This window comes from Procambarus clarkii, chromosome 24, assembly GCF_040958095.1.
Source record: "Procambarus clarkii isolate CNS0578487 chromosome 24, FALCON_Pclarkii_2.0, whole genome shotgun sequence".
In the NCBI taxonomy this organism is placed as follows: domain Eukaryota; kingdom Metazoa; phylum Arthropoda; class Malacostraca; order Decapoda; family Cambaridae; genus Procambarus; species Procambarus clarkii.
Window position 1 is genome coordinate 42,929,006 of NC_091173.1, and position 27,253 is coordinate 42,956,258.

Genomic DNA, 27,253 nt, shown 5'->3' on the forward strand with positions numbered 1-27,253 from the left:
TAAAAATAATAATATTAATATTTGTCAATGTGAGATTTTTTTCTACGCCTACCTCCCTTAGGAGGTGGACTACAAGTTTAAAGTCTGCTCACGGCAGTTAAGCATGAGTCCAATAGAAAAAGGAAAAGCGGGAGCAAACCGCCAGGCCTCCACCACCAGGGGTGACAACCTGTCCACAATTGGCCGCTGGCTCCTCCTAGTTAAACAGGACGTTAAAACTAATAAAGGGTAACCGACGGGTTCTCACAATTAAATATTTATATTTGATGTGGCGCTATGAATTGGAATTCGAATTCCCAAGAACAGCCGTCATATCAAGATCACATCAACATTTAATAATATGCAGAAATATGGTGGAATAATATGGTTGAAGGGTTGACATCAAAGACTGTTTTCTATAACATAACAATTTATTACTAGCAAGAGATTAACTACTACATTACCGAGTTTACGTTACGTTAATGTCAATCCAGTGGCACGATAACAAACAGCTAAATAGCAACCCTTGCTGTGAGGCTGCATACTGAACTAACCTGAACACAGGTGTGCCCACTGATGACGCAATATTGCAAATCAAAGAAAAATATCACAGACTAAGTTACACCACAGCGAATGGTTACGTTATTGTACATCAAGTGGCACTTGCAACACAGCTATTCAACAGCCCCTCGAGAAGTGACAGCAGGCTCCATCTTGCTGACACTTCGGGCTGACAACATGAACTAACTGAACAAATGGAGGATATCCACTGAAGACACAAGCATGCAATCAATAGTGTCTCGGTTTCCCTGACAGCTACTATAATCACAAGCTTAGGGGTCCTCCAGCCCCCCAGGAGAGACCCACGTAACTAGGCGGGTAGTCCAACAGTGACTCCACCCCCTATCACAACCCAGTGTGAACACTCTTTGCAACTCCCTACAAGAAGTTGCCCTGTAAACAGTAACAAAGACAGGCAAGGCGGGATTCTGGGACACAGCTCCACAAATCCCTAGATGACTCTACTCTCGTCACCAGACGACAACCAAAAGAAATTGCCTGAAGTGATTAATTACGTTAATTGACTGATCGCAGCAGTCAGCAACAAAGTACTACGGTAAACACAAACAATTGTCTCACACTAGACAACAACATGATGATACTCTACGTTAATCATTAACACTTGTCTCTCTCTTGTTAACAATAACTCAACATATTACAACACACTTGACTCCTTGCAAGTATTCAGTGAGTAATTCTTAATTAATGTCAAACGGACCACTAATTACATCCCCATTGAGTTACGTTAACTAAGCCTACCCTAACTTGGTAGCTTCTCAACAGTCTGTGTCAAAAAAATACTAGTGAGTGTTAATTACCCTAATTAACTCCGAGCCATTAATTAACTGTCACCAGGATCGATAATTAATCATCCATAAATACGTCTCACTCCGCACTGCCTAAGCAGGTCTCATCAAACACTGTGAATTCACGGGAAAGGAGTTAATTACCCCTAATTAACAAGATGTGCCACTAATCCACTGTCCTCAGACAGGAGTTGATTAATACAACGATTTATGCTAGCTCCATGACCTCGCTTTACCGGGTCATCTGAGCTCTCAGACGTTAATTACTCCACTAATTAACATGAGCCACTAATTGCTATACCCCAGAAAGGTAATTAGTCTCGAGCAAATTACGTTAACACAAATACTGACAGATTCTGACTGATCCTCTCCCACTACGTGAATTCATGATGAGAAGGCTAATTACATAATTAGCTAGAGTGGTCAATTAGTTGTCACACGGACAATTAATTGCTCCCGAGACGTATCTCACTCAAGGTCAATGCTGTTCTCTCTCATAACAGCCCTCACTCACTCAACAATAAGTGTGCACCCCTTATCCAGTTAATTCCCCAATTATTAGCTCACTGAATCCTTAAGTCCTCAACACAACTTAAAGAAACAAAGTAACCCCAGTGTTACATAGGTCACACTACAATGGCATGCAACAACACAAATGCACTGCCCACATACGGTTGCGGCTACTGCAACTCGTTAATTACTGTGCCCACACAATAATGATACACGGTTGTGCAACACACAAGAGTATACCAATATTACTGCCCCCTTTTCTTGCAACCGTTGCAAAGAACTACTGTGAACACACACTTACCTTGGCAAGGGAATTAACCAATCAATTGCCTGCTCTCATTAAGTACTGTGAATTCCCCTGAATAATCCTAGGGGTTAAACCTTCAACACAGCTCTCAGGGCAGCAATATCGTATAAACTGATAACAATACTGCACAAACCTGCAACATAATGATGCTGTCAGCATTCCCCACATGCTAATGACATCATTAGGCAATCAGTCAGCAATCACATCTACTGACTCACCACACAACACAGTACATAAAACATGCAAATGAACACATAGAAATGGCATTCACATATTCAATGAAAATTATATCATCAGGTAAATGTATCTCTAACTACACAGACCTCAGGGTACCCACTGACATCCCTGCAACCTGGCCTGCCTACCTCTAATGATACAATTATATGCGGTACTCTATGGCATTAATCAAGTCTGAACGATTATATAGAATCGACAGGCTGGATCACTTATATGGTAAATCTCTACACTGACCGGTACATACTCGAGTCAGTCTACACACTTATATACATCATGATACTACAGTGTGGTCCCGTGTACAACATCTATCTCCTGGTACCGCCCTACCAGTCACCTGGATGTGCTACAGACAGCTGTCTCTCAGCTGCTTCCCTAGCCTGGCAGGGCTATGAGACAACTCTTACCGGGAATTTCCACCGGTACTCATCACACTGTACACAATGATAATTTTACTCACGTCTAACCTCCTCCTTTCACTCATTTCCCAGGTCACTATCACTCTAGCTGTCAACACTTAGTTTGCTCCTCATGCATCGACAAGATGTGGTCCTAGGCTGTCCCGGGAAAGTGGCCAAGTGGCCCAAGGAGGTGGCCAAGTGGCCCAAGGAGGTGGCCAAGACATGTGGCCACCGCATGGCCCACAGCGCCCCCCCCCCCCGAGCTGAGAGGGGGTGGGGGTGGTAGCCGCCTGCGGGCAGGCGGGTTGGCCGAGCCGGGCCGAGCGGCCAGGCGGCCTGGGGTGGCCTGGGGGTGGCCCCCGGGCATACACACGTGTACGGGGAATCACCAACAACTCCAGCAAACCAGAGCCTGCCTTGCTCTACACTGGGGTGACAATGGCCGGCGGCGTCCCCACATTGACGCCGCCTGGCGGAATTCAAAGTCCCACAAGGGCCTGTAATCTCACCACAATTACACTAGGAGGCCCTGTACGTACTCAGCCAATTGTCATCAACACTAGACAGGTTATTTGAACCACCTGTTACCCCATGAGGCTCTGCCAGCTGCCTCATGGGTGCCCACTGTCTCTGAGGCTATTTTACTGGTCCTTCCGTACCTCGTCGGCCCTCAAATTTCACGAAAATTGGGCCTAGACACAACCCGGGATGGCAGAAGTGCCATCCCTGCTAGTTAACACGGTAACGTCCACGATTAATGGGGGTGAAGGGGGAAAACTCCCCCCCTCCACCCAGATACGTCCTCGTCCACCTGCTACCCTGCTCAGACTGACTATTTCCTGGGCTAAGGAAACTCAAAATGCCCATACCTCCTCCCTACTTTGTCTTGACCAATCGGCACGAAGCCGGCACTGTTCCCTCGTGCCGCTACCAATCACAGCCTTTCGCGCCAAAACACATCTCGGAGCATACATGCCTACCCCAATCACAGCCTCACTCACCCTCAAGCATCCTGTGACGTACCAAGGAGGGGGAGGCCTAAAGACAAGGCGCATTGTCTCACATGGTGGGGGGGGGGGCAACGTTCACCCCACTCTCCCCCCCCCACCTAACGGTTTTAGTAAAGTACCTCACATACCACTTCACTCTCACCTCCTCATCCTATTTCACAGAAACAGGAAAATATCTGTAATTCTCTCTACAGAGCAATCACAGACTTCTAACCAGTCCCAACCGACAGTCCTTAACATAAGCTTTCATTCAACACCCCACAAGTATATGTTAATTTGAAAGCTTCAGTTTCTAGAGTCCCTAGAGCGACTAGCCTAATCTAGAAACTAGGAAAACTAGCTGAGGGAATCTAGATTCCCTCACAGTCAATGCAATAAATAACAATCGAATTAATAATAATGTTGACATTAATCATAACCACAGCAAACATAGTAGTAATTGCTCATCGGGAAAAAAACAATTGTTAATAATATTCATGTCATAAATTTTACACTAACAATAATTAAACCCATTAAATAAATTCATATTTTCTCATTTATTTTTTTCCCCAGGTTCCAATATGAAGATTGTGGAGATGGAGGAGGATCCTGGCGGCACTGAAGGCGGCGGTGGTGGCGGCGTCGTCAGCGGCATCAGGCTTGGGCGAGGCATGGTTGGCGGGGGTCATGTGGTGGGGGTCGGTGGTATGGTGAGAGCCAAGAGCTCCGTAGACAATGGTTCCTTCACCTCCTGCAACGGTGACCTTCCGACCACTACCTCCAGAGATTCTCTTCTGCGACCCCACTGCAAACCAGTGAGTCAGCGCTCTGGCGCGGTAATTTGGTAACTATTGCTGTTAAACAGAATATGTCACACACTATAACTGGTAAACTGGGTACGTCAAGAACTATAGCCGGTAAACTGGGTAGATCAGGAATAATAGCCGGTAAACTGGGTAAGCCGGATACTAGAGTCGGATAACTTGAGAGTTTAATTATCCCCAAATTAAAGGTAAGCAACCCTAGCATCTCCAATTTAACAGTAATAGGCGTAAAATGGTGACTAATGCAGTAATTGTCTACAAACGATACAGTAGATATATTATCAAAGAAGTTGCACTTTTGTTGAGAAGCAAAATTGTATTATATATATATATATATATATATATATATATATATATATATATATATATATATATATATATATATATATATATATATATATATATATATATTATTAAATATGACCGAAAAAGTAATTTTAATAATTCTAACACGAATTTTCTCAATCTTTCGTACATTACGCTTCACTGTTGGAGGTAAATCAAAGATCACTTCTCCAAAATTCATTTTTATTTCTAGTCTGACGCGACACGGGCGCGTTTCGTAAAACTTATAACATTTTCAAAGACTTCACAAATACACAACTGATTAGAACTTACGTATCTCTGATTTTATATCTACATTTGAGTGAGGTGGGAGGGGTGATGTGGCATTAACACAAGACAGAACAAGAGGGGATATTAATAGGGTATTAAAAGTATCAACACAAGACAGAACAGAAACAATGGGTATTGAATAGAAGTGTTTGTAGAAAGCCTATTGGTCCATATTTCTTGATGCTTCTATATTGGAGCGGAGTCTTGAGGTGGGTAGAATATAGTTGTGCAATAATTGGCTGTTGATTGCTGGTGTTGACTTCTTGATGTGTAATGCCTCGCAAACGTCAAGCCGCCTGCTATCGCTGTATCTATCGATGATTTCTGTGTTGTTTACTAGGATTTCTCTGGCGATGGTTTGGTTATGGGAAGAGATTATATGTTCCTTAATGGAGCCCTGTTGCTTATATTATATATATATAAGCAACATATTATATATATATAAGCAACAGGGCTCCATTAAGGAACATATAAGCTCTTCCCATAACCAAACCATCGCCAGAGAAATCCTAGTAAACAACACAGAAATCATCGATAGATACAGCGATAGCAGGCGGCTTGACGTTTGCGAGGCACTACACATCAAGAAGTCAACACCAGCAATCAACAGCCAATTATTGCACAACTATATTCTACCCACCTCAAGACTCTGCTCCAATATAGAAGCATCAAGAAATATGGACCAATAGGCTTTCTACAAACACTTCTATTCAATACCCATTGTTTCTGTTCTGTCTTGTGTTGATACTTTTAATACCCTATTAATATCCCCTCTTGTTCTGTCTTGTGTTAATGCCACATCACCCCTCCCACCTCACTCAAATGTAGATATAAAATCAGAGATACGTAAGTTCTAATCAGTTGTGTATTTGTGAAGTCTTTGAAAATGTAATAAGTTTTACGAAACGCGCCCGTGTCGCGTCAGACTAGAAATAAAAATGAATTTTGGAGAAGTGATATTTGATTTACCTCCAACAGTGAAGCGTAATGTACGAAAGATTGAGAAAATTCGTGTTAGAATTATTAATCTTACTTTTTCGGTCATATTTAATAATATATGTCTACAGGAAAGACTGCTACCAAAATATACTAATATATATATATATATATATATATATATATATATATATATATATATATATATATACATATATATATATATATATATATATATATATATATATATATATATAATATATATATATATATATATATATATAATGTCGTACCTAGTAGCCAGAACGCACTTCTCAGCCTACTATGCAAGGCCCGATTTGCCTAATAAGCCAAGTTTTCATGAACTAATTGTTTTTCGACTACCTAACCTACCTAACCTAACCTAACCTAACTTTTTCGGCTACCTAACCTAACCTAACCTATAAAGATAGGTTAGGTAGGGTTGGTTAGGATCGGTCATATATCTACGTTAATTTTAACTCCAAAAAAAAAAATTGACCTCATACATAATGAAATGGTTAGCTTTATCATTTCATAAGAAAAAAAATTAGAGAAAATATATTAATTCAGGAAAACTTTGCTTATTAGGCAAATCAGGCCTTGCATAGTTGGCCAAAAAGTGAGTTCTGGCTACTAGGTACGACATATATATATATATATATATATATATATATATATATATATATATATATATATATATATATATATATATATATATATATATATATATATATATATATATATATATGTCGTACCTAGTAGCCAGAACGCACTTCTCAGCCTACTATGCATGGCCCGATTTGCCTAATAAGCCAAGTTTTCATGAATTAATATATTTTCTCTAATTTTTTTCTTATGAAATGATAAAGCTACCCATTTCATTATGTATGTGGTTAATTTTTTTTTATTTGAGTTAAAATTAACGTAGATATAGGACCGAACCTAACCAACCCTACCTAACCTAACCTAACCTATCTTTATAGGTTAGGTTAGGTTAGGTAGCCGAAAAAGTTAGGTTAGGTTAGGTTAGGTAGGTTAGGTAGTCGAAAAAACATTAATTCATGAAAACTTGGCTTATTAGGCAAATCGGGCCTTGCATAGTAGGCTGAGAAGTGCATTCTGGCTACTAGGTACGACATATATATATATATATATATATATATATATATATATATATATATATATATATATATATATATATATATATATATGTCGTACCTAGTAGCCAGAACGCACTTCTCAGCCTACTATTCAAGGCCCGATTTGCCTAATAAGCCAAGTTTTTATGAATTAATGTTTTTTCGACCACCTAACCTGCTTAACCTAACCTAACCAAACTTTTTCGGCTACCTAACCGAACCTAACCTATGAAGATAGGTTAGGTTAGGTTAGGTAGGGTTGGTTAGGTTCGGTCATATATCTACATTAATTTTAGCTCCAATAAAAAAAATTGACCTCATACATAATGAAATAGGTAGCTTTATCATTTCATAAGAAATAAATTACAGAAAATATATTATTTCAGGAAAACTTGGCTTATTAGGCAAATCGGGCCATGCATAGTAGGCTGAGAAGTGCGTTCTGGCTACTAGGTACGACATATATATATATATATATATATATATATATATATTAGTATATTTTGGTAGCAGTCTTTCCTGTAGACATATATTATTAAATATGACCGAAAAAGTAAGATTAATAATTCTAACACGAATTTTCTCAATCTTTCGTACATTACGCTTCACTGTTGGAGGTAAATCAAAAATCACTTCTCCAAAATTCATTTTTATTTCTAGTCTGACGCGACACGGGCGCGTTTCGTAAAACTTATTACATTTTCAAAGACTTCACAAATACACAACTGATTAGAACTTACGTATCTCTGAGTTTATATCTACATTTGAGTGAGGTGGGAAGGGTGATGTGGCATTAGAACAAGATGGGATATTAATAGGGTATTAAAAGTATCAACACAAGACAGAACAGAAACAAGCGGTATTGAATAGAAGTGTTTGTAGAAAGCCTATTGGTCCATATTTCTTGATGCTTCTATATTGGAGTGGAGTCTTGAGGTGGGTAGAATATAGTTGTGCAATAATTGGCTGTTGATTGCTGGTGTTGACTTCTTGATGTGTAGTGCCTCGCAAACGTCAAGCCGCCTGCTATCGCTGTATCTATCGATGATTTCTGTGTTGTTTACTAGGATTTCTAGTAGATTGTTTACTAGAAATCCTAGTAAACAACACAGAAATCATCGATAGATACAGCGATAGCAGGCGGCTTGACGTTTGCGAGGCAATACACATCAAGAAGTCAACACCAGCAATCAACAGCCAATTATTGCACAACTATATTCTACCCACCTCAAGACTCCGCTCCAATATAGAAGCATCAAGAAATATGGACCAATAGGCTTTCTACAAACACTTCTATTCAATACCCATTGTTTCTGTTCTGTCTTGTGTTGATACTTTTAATACCCTATTAATATCCCATCTTGTTCTAATGCCACATCACCCTTCCCACCTCACTCAAATGTAGATATAAACTCAGAGATACGTAAGTTCTAATCAGTTGTGTATTTGTGAAGTCTTTGAAAATGTAATAAGTTTTACGAAACGCGCCCGTGTCGCGTCAGACTAGAAATAAAAATGAATTTTGGAGAAGTGATTTTTTATTTACCTCCAACAGTGAAGCGTAATGTACGAAGGATTGAGAAAATTCGTGTTAGAATTATTAATCTTACTTTTTCGGTCATATTTAATATATATATATATATATATATATATATATATATATATATATATATATATATATATATATATATATATATATATATGTCGTACCTAATAGCCAGAACGCACTTCTCAGCCTACTATTCAAGGCCCGATTTGCCTAATAAGCCAAGTTTTCATGAATTAATGTTTTTTCGTCTACCTAACCTACCTAACCTAACCTAACCTAGTTTTTTTGGCTACCTAACCTAACCTTACCTATAAATATAGGTTAGGTTAGGTTAGGTAGGGTTGGTTAGGTTCGGTCATATATCTACGTTAATTTTAACTCCAATAAAAAAAAAATGACCTCATACATAGAGAAAAGGGTAGCTTTATCATTTCATAAGAAAAAAATTATAGTAAATATATTAATTCAGGAAAACTTGGCTTATTAGGCAAATCGGGCCTTGAATAGTAGGCTGAGAAGTGAGTTCTGGCTACTAGGTACGACATATATATATATATATATATATATATATATATATATATATACATATATATATACATATATATATATATATATATATATATATATATATATATATATATATATATATATATTTATATATATATAAATATATATATATATATTTATATATATATATATATATATATATACATATATATATTAGTATATTTTGGTAGCAGTCTTTCCTGTAGACATATATTATTAAATATGACCGAAAAAGTAAGATTAATAATTCTAACACGAATTTTCTCAATCTTTCGTACATTACGCTTCACTGTTGGAGGTAAATCAAAAATTAATTCTCCAAAATTCATTTTTATTTCTAGTCTGACGCGACACGGGCGCGTTTCGTAAAACTTATTACATTTTCAAAGACTTTAGTTCACAAATACACAACTGAATAGAACTTACGTATCTCAGATTTTATATCTACATTTGAGTGAGGTGGGAGGGGTGATGTGGCATTAACACAAGACAGAACAAGAGGGGATATTAATAGGGTATTAAAAGTATCAACACAAGACAGAACACAAACAATGGGTATTGAATAGAAGTGTTTGTAGAAAGCCTATTGGTCCATATTTCTTGATGCTTCTATATTGTAGCGGAGTCTTGAGGTGGGTAGAATATTGTTGTGGAATAATTGGCTGTTGATTGCTGGTGTTGACTTCTTGATGTGTAGTGCCTCGCAAACGTCAAGCCGCCTGCTATCGCTGTATCTATCGATGATTTCTGTGTTGTTTACTAGGATTTCTAGTAAACAATCTACTAGAAATCCTAGTAAACAACACAGAAATCATCGATAGATACAGCGATAGCAGGCGGCTTGACGTTTGCGAGGCACTACACATCAAGAAGTCAACACCAGCAATCAACAGCCAATTATTGCACAACTATATTCTACCCACCTCAAGACTCCGCTCCAATATAGAAGCATCAAGAAATATGGACCAATAGGCTTTCTACAAACACTTCTATTCAATACCCATTGTTTGTGTTCTGTCTTGTGTTGATACTTTTAATACCATATTAATATCCCCTCTTGTTCTGTCTTGTGTTAATGCCACATCACCCCTCCCACCTCACTCAAATGTAGATATAAAATCTGAGATACGTAAGTTCTATTCAGTTGTGTATTTGTGAACTAAAGTCTTTGAAAATGTAATAAGTTTTACGAAACGCGCCCGTGTCGCGTCAGACTAGAAATAAAAATGAATTTTGGAGAATTAATTTTTGATTTACCTCCAACAGTGAAGCGTAATGTACGAAAGATTGAGAAAATTCGTGTTAGAATTATTAATCTTACTTTTTCGGTCATATTTAATAACATATATATATGTATATATATATATATATGGCCCACTCTGTGGCCCACGCTGTGCCACAGAGTGGGCCTCTCGTGCAGGCCAATCACCTCAACCACCATCCCTAAAAGCCCACAAGCAATCCAGCTGGGATGGCCCCATTGTAGACCAAGTTGCTGCAGAGTGCCTGGGTGCTGCAACAACACAACACGACATTGCTCGCCTCACAGCAGTAGCAACACCACATGCAGGGGATTTCCTGTTAGCAACCCCAATGTCGGCAACTGGCACGCGTCTCACACCACACGCCCTCCGAATTGCTGCGGCCCTCCGCCTTGCTGCCCCAATCCACACCAGATATAGGTGTATTTGCGGCGAGGTGGTGGCTGACAGGTACGGCCACCATGGCCTACTCTGCCAAAGCACAGGGGGATGGCACTCGAGGCACAGTGAACTTAACGACATCATCAAGAGGAGCCTCACCACAGCTGGATGCCCAGCTGAAAGAGAGCCCCGTTTCCTAACGCCCCGTAACTCTGATCCTCTTATTGGTCGCCCGGATGGTATCACAGTGAACCCCTGGAAGAATGGCAAGCATTTGGTATGGGACTACACGTGCGTATCAACCCTGGCTAACACCTACATTAACCTCAGTGTTGCACAACCAGGTGGCGCTGCCACCCACAGGGAAGCAGCCAAATCCCGTAAGTATAGAGAACTGGATCACCGCTACAATTTTGTCCCCATTGCTTCTGAGACACTCGGCGCCTGGGGTAAAAGTGCTACCAGTTTTTTAAAGGAACTGGGTTCTAGGCTCATTGAAACAACAAGGGACCCAAGAGCTGCAAGCTTTCTTTTCCAGCGCCTCAGTGTGGCGATATAGAGGGGAAATGCGCACTGCATCCAGGGTTCCTGCCCGCCATCTGAGGAGCTGGAGGAACTCGACAACCTATGATAACCATCTTTGTAACCCATATGTAACTCCTTTTTTGTAACAAAGTTCAAATTATATATATATATATATATATATATATATATATATATATATATATATATATATATATATATATATATATATATATATATATATATGTCGTACCTAGTAGCCAGAACGCACTTCTCAGCTTACTATGCAAGCCCCGATTTGCCTAATAAGCCAAGTTTTCACGAATTAATGTTTTTCCGACTACCTAACCTACCTAACCTAACCTAACCTAACTTTTTTCTGCTACCTAACCTAACCTAACCTATAAAGATAGGTTAGGTTAGGTTAGGTAAGGTTGGTTAGGTTCGGTCGAATATCTACGTTAATTTTAACTCCAATAAAAAAAAATGACCTCATACATAATGAAATGGGTAGCTTTATCATTTCATGAGAAAAAAATTAGAGAAAATACATTAATTCGTGAAAACTTGGCTTATTAGGTAAATCGGGCCTTGCATAGTAGGCTGAGAAGTGCGTTCTGGCTACTAGGTACGACATATATATATATATATATATATTTTTGTATATATATATATATGTATATATATATATATATATATATATATATATATATATATATATATATATATATATATATGTCGTACCTAGTAGCCAGAACGCACTTCTCAGCCTACTATGCAAGGCCCGATTTGCCTAATAAGCCAAGTTTTCATGAATTAATTGTTTTTCGACTACCTAACCTACCTAACCTAACCTAACCTAACTTTTTCGGCTACCTAACCTAACCTAACCTATAAAGATAGGTTAGGTTAGGTTAGGTAGGGTTGGTTAGGTTCGGTCATATATCTACGTTAATTTTAACTCCAATAAAAAAAAATTGACCTCATACATAATGAAATGGGTAGCTTTATCATTCCATAAGGAAAAAAATTGAGAAAATATATTAATTTAGGAAAACTTGGCTTATTAGGCAAATCGGGCCTTGCATAGTAGGCCGAGAAGTGCGTTCTGGCTACTAGGTACGACATATATATATATATATATATATATATATATATATATATATATATATATATATATATATATATATATATATATATATATATCATATATTTTCACGGTAATCTCTCTAGGAAAGAGATTAGGCCTGCTCCATCATCACCTATTCTACCACACCACGTCTACATATTCAAGAATTACAGCAACAACAACAACAACTAGTGCTCATACGTCTAGACAGTGTAATACCAGTCTACCTCCCCCAAGGCCGTCAGCCCACCGCACCTGATGCCGACTCCAGGATCACGCCACTGGCTGGTAACAAGCAAGCTGATTGTTTGTACATTCTGGCTCTTAGTTATCACTACACCAACACTACCTGGATGGCCGTTTTTCCATATAAATAGAAGCTTGCCCACCACCACCAGCTGAATACTCTCTTGTGCTCTAGCTGTCGGACCTACCCTCACACTACCTGGCGTGGTGGTAGATCTACACAGTCTAGCATACAGTATCTTCAAGCACCATTTTTATTTCATGTTCTGTAACGTAACGTTAAGTTGTCTGTTTGATTGTTTTTGCACCCTGTGAATAAGTCAAGTTCTTAAGGAGCTATTTTCGATTTGTGATTTGTCTAATTAAATTTTTCATATTAAAGTATTTAAATTTTCCATTCCCTATGTTTTATCCTGCAATTATTACACTGTGAAGAAGTCAACATTGCAATTTTATTTTAATTTGTTTTCACTTTTTTTGTTTATATGTTCGTGGCATTCCATCTGCCCTAAGCCACTGCACTTAGTGATTTTACTGTAACAATAGTAGTAGTAGGCATCCTTCAGTCTCGGGAGACTATGGAGTAGCGCCCTAGTTGTCAATCCTGGTGCAGCGTCTGGTGTGACTGATGAGGCCAATCCGAGAGTGGCAGTCCATCCCACACCGAGCACAAACGAAGTCCGATTCTGGTCTGTCTTCCTGGCGACCGGCTTTCCTTCTCTGTCTCTTTGCCTCCGATTCCTTGGTAAGTGACTCCTCGAACTTCAAAGAGGAGAGACCTCTTTGAACAGACTGCCTCCAGGCTGAACGGTCTGCAGCCAATGTCTCCCATATAGCAAGATCGACGTCCATGGCTTTCAGGTCCCTCTTGCATACGTCTTTTACTGTAACAATATATATATATATATATATATATATATATATATATATATATATATATATATATATATATATATATATATATATATATATATATATATACATTAGAAAAATAAAGAAGCAAAGGAGAACCTAGGCATCTTCTTTAACCCCTACAAGTGTGAAATTAGACTTCTCAAATCTGTCTTGGCGAGGAATTCTTGTAATCGGACCCGCAGACAACACTGTCCTCGGACCTCCTCTTGGGTCTAACGCAATGGACGAGATCCTCGGGGAAGAAAATCTCGGGCCTCGGAAAATCTTGGAAAACTATTATGTTGGCACTCAAGAAACGATAAGGTCAGTGACATCATCAAGAGGAGCCTTGCCTCTGCCCAGTGTCCAGCAGCGAGAGAGCCCCATAATCTAATGTACCATAATTCTCCGGCCACAGCCTGTCGACCGGATGGAGTTACATTACGTCCATCAAAAGATGGTAGGGAATTAGCGAGGGACTATACTTGTGTGTGTCCATTTTGGCATCCACTTACATTACCCTCTGTGTCAGCCAAGCGGGAGCTGCTGCCACACAAAGAGAAAGCGAGAATGCAAACAAGTACAAGGAAATAGATCACAGATTAAACTTTCTTCCTGTAGGAGCTGAGACGCTCGGCCTATGGGAAGAGAGTGCACAGAAGTTTCTGAAGTACCTGGATTCCAAGCTTATTGAAAGAATAAGAGACCCTAAAGCAGCAAGCATTGTTTTCCAGCACCTCAGCGTTGCCATCCACAGGGGAAATGCCCACAGAATCTTTAGTTGTTATTATTTCATTGATTATAATAATAAAATTATTATTATTTCGTTATTACAACGTTATTAATAATTTTATTATTAATAATTAGGATAGAATTATACTTATTATGGAGAAACTGACTATAGTTATTTTTATTAATGCTACTTGCATTGCTGTTTTTAATGCGTTGATATATTTTCATTTTGATCAAATTACCATAACTTTTATCTTTTCTTTAATTATTAGAAGAAGAATCTTACCAAGGTTGTTAATAATAACTGTTAAGTAAAGTACCTTTTATTACCACATTCATCGTACCTGCCTGTCATCAGTCACGAGGAAATAATGGCCACTGAATAATCCATAAGTCAGACTACTGAATAATGCATGATTTTGATGCGTGTGGTGAGCTGTGTGACTGAATGAATAATTTGGTCCGCACAGCTCATGAAGGTACACTCACCACGCACTTGTGGCTATGTCTAGAGAACACATAGTGGAGAGGAGGTGAGCGTCTTGACCTCTAATCTTTCTCATTTTGGGTTTGTCATGATAGATTGGTCTTATATACATGCAGTGTCCTCGAGTATAAACTACAGAGGATTTTATACATAACATTGAAATATTTTCAACTCGTAAGATTAACTTTTCAGGGCAGGTAGGATCGCGCTGCCCATCCTGGGAATAATATCAGATTAATGAGTGTGTTCCTCCTCAGGGCGGTATGCTGGAGACCTTCCGGGGAGGTGGCACGACGCTGCCCATCCTGGGAATACAACACCTTGCTTACTACACAGGCAGGCATATGGTGCTTCAAGGTGGGTTAGGTGAGTATAGTGGTGGTGGTGAAGGTGAGTTAGGTGAGTATAGTGGTGGTGCCTGAAGGTGGGTTAGGTGAGTATAGTGGTGGTGCTGAAGGTGGGTTAGGTGAGTATAGTGGAGGTGTTGAAGGTGGGTTAGGTGAGTATAGTGGTGGTGTTGAAGGTGGGTTAGGTGAGTATAGTGGTGGTGCTGAAGGTGGGTTAGGTGAGTATAGTGGAGGTGTTGAAGGTGGGTTAGGTGAGTATAGTGGTGGTGTTGAAGGTGGGTTAGGTGAGTATAGTCGTGGTGTTGAAGGTGGGTTAGGTGAGTATAGTGGTGGTGTTGAAGGTGGGTTAGGTGAGTATAGTGGAGGTGTTGAAGGTGGGTTAGGTGAGTATAGTGGTGGTGTTGAAGGTGGGTTAGGTGAGTATAGTGGTAGTGCCTGAAGGTGGGTTAGGTGAGTATAGTGGAGGTGTTGAAGGTGGGTTAGGTGAGTATAGTGGAGGTGTTGAAGGTGGGTTAGGTGAGTATAGTGGTGGTGTTGAAGGTGGGTTAGGTGAGTATAGTGGTGGTGTTGAAGGTGAGTTAGGTGAGTATAGTGGTGGTGCCTGAAGGTGGGTTAGGTGAGTATAGTGGTGGTACCTGAAGGTGGGTTAGGTGAGTATAGTGGTGGTGCTTGAAGGTGGGTTAGGTGAGTATAGTGGTGGTGTTGAAGGTGGGTTAGGTGAGTATAGTGGAGGTGTTGAAGGTGGGTTAGGTGAGTATAGTGGTGGTGTTGAAGGTGGGTTAGGTGAGTATAGTGGTGGTGTTGAAGGTGGGTTAGGTGAGTATAGTGGTGGTGTTGAAGGTGAGTTAGGTGAGTATAGTGGTAGTGCCTGAAGGTGGGTTAGGTGAGTATAGTGGTGGTGCCTGAAGGTGGGTTAGGTGAGTATAGTGGTGGTGCTTGAAGGTGGGTTAGGTGAGTATAGTGGTGGTGCTTGAAGGTGGGTTAGGTGAGTATAGTGGTGGTGTTGAAGGTGGGTTAGGTGAGTATAGTGGTGGTGTTGAAGGTGGGTTAGGTGAGTATAGTGGTGGTGTTGAAGGTGGGTTAGGTGAGTATAGTGGTGGTGCTTGAAGGTGGGTTAGGTGAGTATAGTGGTGGTGTTGAAGGTGGGTTAGGTGAGTATAGTGGTGGTGTTGAAGGTGGGTTAGGTGAGTATAGTGGAGGTGTTGAAGGTGGGTTAGGTGAGTATACTGGTGGTGTTGAAGGTGAGTTAGGTGAGTATAGTGGTGGTGTTGAAGGTGGGTTAGGTGAGTATAGTGGTGGTGTTGAAGGTGAGTTAGGTGAGTATAGTGGTGGTGCCTGAAGGTGGGTTAGGTGAGTATAGTGGTGGTGCCTGAAGGTGGGTTAGGTGAGTATAGTGGTGGTGCTTGAAGGTGGGTTAGGTGAGTATAGTGGTGGTGCTTGAAGGTGGGTTAGGTGAGTATAGTGGTGGTGTTGAAGGTGGGTTAGGTGAGTATAGTGGTGGTGTTGAAGGTGGGTTAGGTGAGTATAGTGGTGGTGCCTGAAGGTGGGTTAGGTGAGTATAGTGGTGGTGCCTGAAGGTGGGTTAGGTGAGTATAGTGGTGGTGCCTGAAGGTGGGTTAGGTGAGTATAGTGGTGGTGCCTGAAGGTGGGTTAGGTGAGTATAGTGGTGGTCCTTGAAGGTGGGTTAGGTGAGTATAGTGGTGGTGCTTGAAGGTGGGTTAGGTGAGTATAGTGGTGGTGTTGAAGGTGGGTTAGGTGAGTATAGTGGTGGTGCTTGAAGGTGGGTTAGGTGAGTATAGTGGTGGTGTTGAAGGTGGGTTAGGTGAGTATAGTGGTGGTGCTTGTGTAACGGGGGCGGGATAGCTCTCTTTTGTCCATTATCCCGTCCTTAGTATACTTTTCTAGAGTTCCCCCAGAGTTCCCACTGCATCCTCTCTAGTTTACCACCTTGTAACCTAGGAATTTGATTACTTAGGTGCTACACAAACAAGGCATTGTACCTGATCGGCTACCCGCAACTGTAGAGAACTCTAGAACATTTCACTGCCACGAACATTTAAGAGAAACGAAAAGAAAGAAATGACTAATGAAGTAATGAGTGCGAATTTGGGGTGAGGGAGGAAGAGAGGAGGGAGGAGTAGGTAAGAGGAGCAAGGAGTGTCGTCATGTGAAAGGGAAAGTGGGAGAGAGGGGAAGGAAGAGGAGAGGGAGTTGGAAGTGAGTAGGAAAGGTAGAAGTTTAAATAGGTAGAAGTAGCAGTAGAAATTGAAAGCCTTGCCACCATAGACTTCAGAATGCACCATGAAGGTTCGAAACGTTGTGCAATTTTAAAATAAAAGTAATACACCCTTCTGTTATTCAATTCTTTTCTTCACCATTTAAACATCATTACTTTTGGTGAACTCCTCTTCCAGCTGAACCCTGATGCAAGAGCATGAGTAAGAGGGGATGGAAGTCCTAAATCAGAAAATATTATATATGGAATATGCTGTCATATTCAATGCGACATGTACATATATATATATATATATATATATATATATATATATATATATATATATATATATATATATATATATATATATATATATATATATATATATATGTCGTACCTAGTAGCCAGAACGCACTTCTCTGCCTACTATGCAAGGCCCGATTTGCCTAATGAACCAAGTTTTCACGAATTAATTGTTTTTCGACTACCTAACCTACCTAACCTAACCTAACTTTTTCGGCTACCTAACCTAACCTAACCTATAAAGATAGGTTAGGTTGATTAGGTTAGGTAGGGTTGGTTAGGTTCAGTCATATATCTACGTTAATTTTAACTCCAATAAAAAAAAAATTGACCTCATACATAATGAAATGGATAGCTTTATCATTTCATAAGAAAAAAATTAGAGAAAATATATTAATTCAGGAAAACTTGGCCTATTAGGCAAATCGGGCCTTGTATAGTAGGCCTAGAACGACGTTCTGGCTACTAGGTACAACATATCAATATATATATATATATATATATATATATATATATATATATATATATATATATATATATATATATATATATATATATATATATTATATTAAATATGACCGAAAAAGTAAGATTAATAATTCTAACACGAATTTTCTCAATCTTTCGTACATTATGCTTCACTGTTGGAGGTAAATCAAAAATCACTTCTCCAAAATTCATTTTTATTTCTAGTCATTTTTATCACTAGAAATAAAAATGAATTTTGGAGAAGTGATTTTTGATTTACCTCCAACAGTGAAGCATAATGTACGAAAGATTGAGAAAATTCGTGTTAGAATTATTAATCTTACTTTTTCGGTCATATTTAATAAAATATGTCTACAGGAAAGACTGCTACCAAAATATATATATATATATATATATATATATATATATATATATATATATATATATATATATATATATATATATATATATATATATATATATATATATATATATATATATAAATATATATATATATATATATATATATATGTCGTACCTAGTAGCCAGAACGCAATTCTCAGCCTACTATGCAAGGCCCGATTTGCCTAATAAGCCAAGTTTTCATGAATTAATTGGTTTTCGACTACCTAACCTACCTAACCTAACCTAACCTAACTTTTTCGGCTACCTAACCTAACCTAACCTATAAAGATAGGTTAGGTTAGGTTAGGTAGGGTTGGTTAGGTTTGGTCAGATATCTACGTTAATTTTAACTCCAATAAAAAAAATTGACCTCATGCATAATGAAATGGGTAGCTTTATCATTTCATAAGAAAAAAATTAGAGAAAATATATTAATTCAGGGAAACTTGGCTTATTAGGCAAATCGGGCCTTGCATACTAGGCCGAGAAGTGCGTTCTGGCTATTAGGTACGACATATATATATATATATATATTATTAAATATGACCGAAAAAGTAAGATTAATAATTCTAAAACGAATTTTCTCAATCTTTCGTACATTTCTTTTCACTGTTGGAGGTAAATCAAAAATCAATTCTCCAAAATTCATTTTTATTTCTAGTCTGACGCAACACGAGCGCGTTTCGTAAAACTTATTACATTTTCAAAGACTTTAGTTTACAAATACACAACTGAATAGAACTTACGCATCTCCGATTTTATATCTACATTTTAGTGAGGTGGGTGGGGTGAGGTGGCATTAATAGGGTATTAATTTCATCAACACAAGACAGAACAAGAGGTGGCATTAATAGGGTATTAATTTCATCAACACAAGACAGAACACGAAACAATGGATATTGAATAGAAGTGTTTGTAGAAAGCCTATTGGTCCATATTTCTTGATGCTTCTATATTGGAGCGGAGTCTTGAGGTGGGTAGAATATAGTTGTGCAATAATTGGCTGTTGATTGCTGGTGTTGACTTCTTGATGTGTAGTGCCTCGCAAACGTCAAGCCGCCTGCTATCGCTGTGTCTATCGATGATTTCTGCGTTGTTTTCTAGGATTTCTCTGGCGATGGTTTGGTTATGGGAAGAGATTATATGTTCCTTAATGGAGCCCTGTTGCTTATGCATCGTTAAACGCCTAGAAAGAGATGTTGTTGTCTTGCCTATATACTGTTTTTTTTGGAGCTTACAGTCCCCAAGTGGGCATTTGAAGGCATAGACGACGTTAGTCTCTTTTAAAGCGTTCTGTTTTGTGTCTGGAGAGTTTCTCATGAGTAGGCTGGCCGTTTTTCTGGTTTTATAGTAAATCGTCAGTTGTATCCTCTGATTTTTGTCTGTAGGGATAACGTTTCTATTAACAATATCTTTCAGGACCCTTTCCTCCGTTTTATGAGCTGTGGAAAAGAAGTTCCTGTAAAATAGTCTAATAGGGGTTATAGGTGTTGTGTTAGTTGTCTCTTCAGAGGTTGCATGGCTTTTCACTTTCCTTCTTATGATGTCTTCGACGAAACCATTGGAGAAGCCGTTATTGCCTAGGACCTGCCTTACCCTACAGAGTTCTTCGTCGACTTGCTTCCATTCTGAGCTGTGGCTGAGAGCACGGTCGACATATGCGTTAACAACACTCCTCTTGTACCTGTCTGGGTACAAGAGGAGTGTACTATGTTTGTTTCCTTAGTGTAGACTGCAGTGTGGAAACCTCCGCCCTTTTCCATGACTGTTACATCTAGAAAGGGCAGCTTCCCATCCTTTTCCATCTCGTAAGTGAAACGCAGCACGGAACTCTGCTCAAATGCCTCCTTCAGCTCCTGCAGATGTCTGACATCAGGTACCTGTGTAAAAATGTCGTCAACATACCTGCAGTATATGGCCGGTTTCAAGTTCATGTCGACTAAGACTTTTTGCTCGATGGTACCCATGTAGAAGTTTGCAAACAGGACACCTAGGGGAGAACCCATGGCGACCCCATCTACTTGCTTATACATGTGCCCATCCGGGCTCAAGAAGGGTGCCTCTTTAGTACAAGCTTGGAGTAGTTTCCTCAGAATATTTTCTGGTATGTCAAGAGGAGTACAGGCTGGATCACGATACACTCTGTCGGCTATCATTCCGATTGTCTCGTCCACAGGTACGTTGGTAAACAGCGATTCTACGTCCAACGAGGCTCTTATCCCTGTGGCCCGTGTGCCCCGCAGTAAGTCAACAAATTCCTTTGGAGACTTCAGGCTGAAGGCGCAAGGAACATAAGGAGTCAGCAGGCCGTTGAGTCGCTTCGCCAGTCTGTACGTGGGTGTGGGTATCTGGCTAATGATTGGCCGAAGTGGGTTTCCAGGCTTGTGCGTCTTGACATTTCCATACGCATATCCAGGTTTATATTCCCCAATGATCTTTGGCAGGTGGAGTCCGGATTTCTTGGCGTTCACAGTTTCGATCAGTTTGTTGACCTTTGCTTTTAATTCGGCTGTAGTGTCCTTCGTTACCCTTTGGAACTTAGTTTGGTCAGAGAGTATGATGTTCATTTTCGCCAGATATTCGTCTTTTTTAAGAATGACATATATTGGCGACTTGTCACCTCTCCTGACAACTATCTCCTTGTTCTCACGAAGGCTTTTAGCTGCCGCTTTAAGCTCGGGGGACAGTATGGTGCTTCTGTAGTTGCCTCGATTCTTTCCTCCTTCTGCAATAAGTTCTGCTTGTAAGGTATCTTTGGTAGTGACCTTCTTTTGTGTCTCGAGGTCGAATATGTCGTCCAACAGAATTTCCAACTCTACTTTCCGGGCCATCTCACTCGGTCTGGACATAACATGACAGTTTATGCCCAGATTTAGGAGAGTGACTTGGTCCTCAGTGAGGTTAATTCCTGCAAGGTTCAGGAAGCCATCTCTTGGTCGTGGAATTGCCATAGGTCCTCCATATAATGTTAGTTTCTTGATAATCCTTTTTTCAGTGCTGAGGTGATGTTGGTCTGTGTGGATGTCGAGGTGTTGTTCAATGCGGGTACGGATACTATCGTCGATGTTGCTATTTCTCCACTCGTTTGTAGCATGAAGTAGTTGCGTTTTGTTGTCTTTGATTTCATTCTCTGCCTTGTATATCTGATCACGAATCAGATCCTGGCGATATTTTATCGTGAAGGCTTGATTCCTTGCTGCTGGGTCGTGCGCTTTAATATTAGTATATTTTGGTAGCAGTCTTTCCTGTAGACATATATTATTAAATATGACCGAAAAAGTAAGATTAATAATTCTAACACGAATTTTCTCAATCTTTCGTACATTACGCTTCACTGTTGGAGGTAAATCAAAAATCAATTCTCCAAAATTCATTTTTATTTCTAGTCTAACGCGACACGGGCGCGTTTCGTAAAACTTATTACATTTTCAAAGACTTTAGTTCACAAATACACAACTGAATAGAACTTACGTATCTCCGATTTTATATCTACATTTGAGTGAGGTGGAAGGGGTGATGTGGCATTAACACAAGACAGAACAAAGTGTGGTATTAATAGGGTATTAATTTCATCAACACAAGACAGAACACGGGTATTAATAGGGTTCATGTTATGTCCAGACCGAGTGAGATGGCCCGGAAAGTAGAGTTGGAAATTCTGTTGGACGACATATTCGACCTCGAGACACAAAAGAAGGTCACTACCAAAGATACCTTACAAGCAGAACTTATTGCAGAAGGAGGAAAGAATCGAGGCAACTACAGAAGCACCATACTGTCCCCCGAGCTTAAAGCGGCAGCTAAAAGCCTTCGTGAGAACAAGGAGATAGTTGTCAGGAGAGGTGACAAGTCGCCAATATATGTCATTCTTAAAAAAGACGAATATCTGGCGAAAATGAACATCATACTCTCTGACCAAACTAAGTTCCAAAGGGTAACGAAGGACACTACAGCCGAATTAAAAGCAAAGGTCAACAAACTGATCGAAACTGTGAACGCCAAGAAATCCGGACTCCACCTGCCAAAGATCATTGGGGAATATAAACCTGGATATGCGTATGGAAATGTCAAGACGCACAAGCCTGGAAACCCACTTCGGCCAATCATTAGCCAGATACCCACACCCACGTACAGACTGGCGAAGCGACTCAACGGCCTGCTGACTCCTTATGTTCCTTGCGCCTTCAGCCTGAAGTCTCCAAAGGAATTTGTTGACTCACTGCGGGGCACACGGGCCACAGGGATAAGAGCCTCGTTGGACGTAGAATCGCTGTTTACCAACGTACCTGTGGACGAGACAATCGGAGTGATAGCCGACAGAGTGTATCGTGATCCAGCCTGTACTCCTCTTGACATACCAGAAAATATTCTGAGGAAACTACTCCAAGCTTGTACTAAAGAGGCACCCTTCTTGAGCCCAGATGGGCACATGTATAAGCAAGTAGATGGGGTCGCCATGGGTTCTCCCCTAGGTGTCCTGTTTGCAAACTTCTACATGGGTACCATCGAGCAAAAAGTCTTAGTCGACATGAACTTGAAACCGGCCATATACTGCAGGTATGTTGACGACATTTTTACACAGGTACCTGATGTCAGACATCTGCAGGAGCTGAAGGAGGCATTTGAGCAGAGTTCCGTGCTGCGTTTCACTTACGAGATGGAAAAGGATGGGAAGCTGCCCTTTCTAGATGTAACAGTCATGGAAAAGGGCGGAGGTTTCCACACTGCAGTCTACACTAAGGAAACAAACATAGGAATGTGCCTAAATGCCAACAGTGACTGCCCAGACAGGTACAAGAGGAGTGTTGTTAACGCATATGTCGACCGTGCTCTCAGCCACAGCTCAGAATGGAAGCAAGTCGACGAAGAACTCTGTAGGGTAAGGCAGGTCCTAGTCAATAACGGCTTCTCCAATGGTTTCGTCGAAGACATCATAAGAAGGAAAGTGAAAAGCCATGCAACCTCTGAAGAGACAACTAACACAACACCTATACCCCCTATTAGACTATTTTACAGGAACTTCTTTTCCACAGCTCATAAAACGGAGGAAAGGGTCCTGAAAGATATTGTTAATAGAAACGTTATCCCTACAGACAAAAATCAGAGGATACAACTGACGATTTACTATAAAACCAGAAAAACGGCCAGCCTACTCATGAGAAACTCTCCAGACACAAAACAGAACGCTTTAAAAGAGACTAACGTCGTCTATGCCTTCAAATGCCCACTTGGGGACTGTAAGCTCCAAAAAACCCAGTATATAGGCAAGACAACAACATCTCTTTCTAGGCGTTTAACGATGCATAAGCAACAGGGCTCCATTAAGGAACATATAATCTCATCCCACAACCAAACCATCGCCAGAGAAATCCTAGTAAACAACACAGAAATCATCGATAGATACAGCAATAGCAGGCGGCTTGACGTTTGCGAGGCACTACACATCAAGAAGTCAACACCAGCAATCAACAGCCAATTATTGCACAACTATATTCTACCCACCTCAAGACTCCGCTCCAATATAGAAGCATCAAGAAATATGGACCAATAGGCTTTCTACAAACACATCTATTCAATATCCATTGTTTCGTGTTCTGTCTTGTGTTGATGAAATTAATACCCTATTAATACCCTTGTTCTGTCTTGTGTTGATGAAATTAATACCCTATTAATACCACACTTTGTTCTGTCTTGTGTTAATGCCACATCACCCCTTCCACCTCACTCAAATGTAGATATAAAATCGGAGATACGTAAGTTCTATTCAGTTGTGTATTTGTGAACTAAAGTCTTTGAAAATGTAATAAGTTTTACGAAACGCGCCCGTGTCGCGTCAGACTAGAAATAAAAATGAATTTTGGAGAATTGATTTTTGATTTACCTCCAACAGTGAAGCGTAATGTACGAAAGATTGAGAAAATTCGTGTTAGAATTATTAATCTTACTTTTTCGGTCATATTTAATATATATATATATATATATATATATATATATATATATATATATATATATATATATATGCAATTGACGATCACAAAACACTGATCATTTTATGCGGAAAATCCACAGAGAAATATGAAATGAGGTGAACGTTTCGGCTTTGTTAAAGCCTTTGTCAACACCAGACTGACTAAGGAGAAGGGAGAAGGGGGGAAGATATATAGGCCGACACCTGACCACCCCATCCCAAGGGTTGGTCATGTGTAATTAACCAAAAACAGGTATAACTGTTTTTTGACCATTCTAAGCTAAGCTATACCTGTTTTTGGTTAATTACACCTGACCAACCCTTGGGATGGGGTGGTCAGGTGTCGGCCTATATATCTTCCCCCCTTCTCCCTTCTCCTTAGTCAGATTGGTGTTGACAAAGGCTTTAACAAAGCCGAAACGTTCACCTCATTTCATATTTCTCTGTGGATTTTCCGCATATATATATATATATATATATATATATATATATATATATATATATATATATATATATATATATATATATATATATATATATATAACAGCAACATCGACGTTATATATATATATATATATATATATATATATATATATATATATATATATATATATATATATATATATATATATATATATATATATATAACTGAAAACTCACACCCCAGAAGTGACTCGAACCCATACTCCCAGGAGCCACGCAACTGGTATGTACAAGACGCCTTAATCCACTTGACCATCACGACCGGACAAAATGAGGTGATAGCCGAGGCTATTTGAACCACCCCACCTCACGTGTTCCTCACGTGTGCCCCAAAGAATGAGGTGATTTGGTAAAATGCTATGCCCAAGATTACTATCCGAGTGCCGGCGGTGGGGTGGTTCAAATAGCCTCGGCTATCACCTCATTTTGTCCGGTCGTGATGGTCAAGTGGATTAAGGCGTCTTGTACATACCAGTTGCGTGGCTCCTGGGAGTATGGGTTCGAGTCACTTCTGGGGTGTGAGTTTTCAGTTGCATATTGTCCTGGGGACCATTCAGGCTTGTTCGCATTTGTGTTCCTCACGTGTGCCCCAAAGAATGAGGTGATTTGGTAAAATGCTATGCCCAAGATTACTATCCGAGTGCCGGCGGTGGGGTGGTTCAAATAGCCTCGGCTATCACCTCATTTTGTCCGGTCGTGATGGTCAAGAGGATTAAGGCGTCTTGTACATACCAGTTGCGTGGCTCCTGGGAGTATGGGTTCGAGTCACTTCTGGGGTGTGAGTTTTCAGTTGCATATTGTCCTGGGGACCATTCAGGCTTGTTCGCATTTGTGTTCCTCACGTGTGCCCCAAAGAATGAGGTGATTTGGTAAAATGCTATGCCCAAGATTACTATCCGAGTGCCGGCGGTGGGGTGGTTCAAATAGCCTCGGCTATCACCTCATTTTGTCCGGTCGTGATGGTCAAGTGGATTAAGGCGTCTTGTACATACCAGTTGCGTGGCTCTTGGGAGTATGGGTTCGAGTCACTTCTGGGGTGTGAGTTTTCAGTTGCATATTGTCCTGGGGACCATTCAGGCTTGTTCGCATTTGTGTTCCTCACGTGTGCCCCAAAGAATGAGGTGATTTGGTAAAATGCTATGCCCAAGATTACTATCCGAGTGCCGGCGGTGGGGTGGTTCAAATAGCCTCGGCTATCACCTCATTTTGTCCGGTCGTGATGGTCAAGTGGATTAAGGCGTCTTGTACATACCAGTTGCGTGGCTCCTGGGAGTATGGGTTCGAGTCACTTCTGGGGTGTGAGTTTTCAGCTGCATATTGTCCTGGGGACCATTCAGGCTTGTTCGCATTTGTGTTCCTCACGTGTGCCCCAAAGAATGAGGTGATTTGGTAAAATGCTATGCCCAAGATTACTATCCGAGTGCCGGCGGTGGGGTGGTTCAAATAGCCTCGGCTATCACCTCATTTTGTCCAGTCGTGATGGTCAAGTGGATTAAGGCGTCTTGTACATACCAGTTGCGTGGCTCCTGGGAGTATGGGTTCGAGTCACTTCTGGGGTGTGAGTTTTCAGTTGCATATTGTCCTGGGGACCATTCAGGCTTGTTCGCATATATATATATGCTTGGGAGAGTGCTTCTTCAATAACAAATTGTAAAAGCACCTATAACAGAAACATAATTGAATCTGCTTTGATACAGATCACCAAAGAAAGTAATTTGAATATTAGCAGTGGTCTATATAACTTAGATCCATTTCTAATAGATCAGCTAAAGGGCGATTTAAGTAGAATCATTGAAAAACATTTGTCTCACTAATTTATTGTATATATTTACTTCTTTATGTTATAATTACCTATATATTATGCTTGTATGTCTGCTGTATCAGATGGGCCATTGGGCTACATCGGATGTGCCAATTGGGTGCATCTGATGGGCCAATGGGCCGTCTGCGTTGTCCAAGTATTGTACCTCACCTTACTTCACCACTCCTTCCTG

The 27,253-nt window shown here is 40.1% G+C and overlaps 1 pseudogene; it reads left to right on the top strand.

The window, feature by feature from the left end:
• Nucleotides 1–27,253, top strand: part of LOC138368055 (uncharacterized PE-PGRS family protein PE_PGRS46-like) — a 52,777-nt pseudogene that overhangs the window by 21,404 nt on the left and 4,120 nt on the right.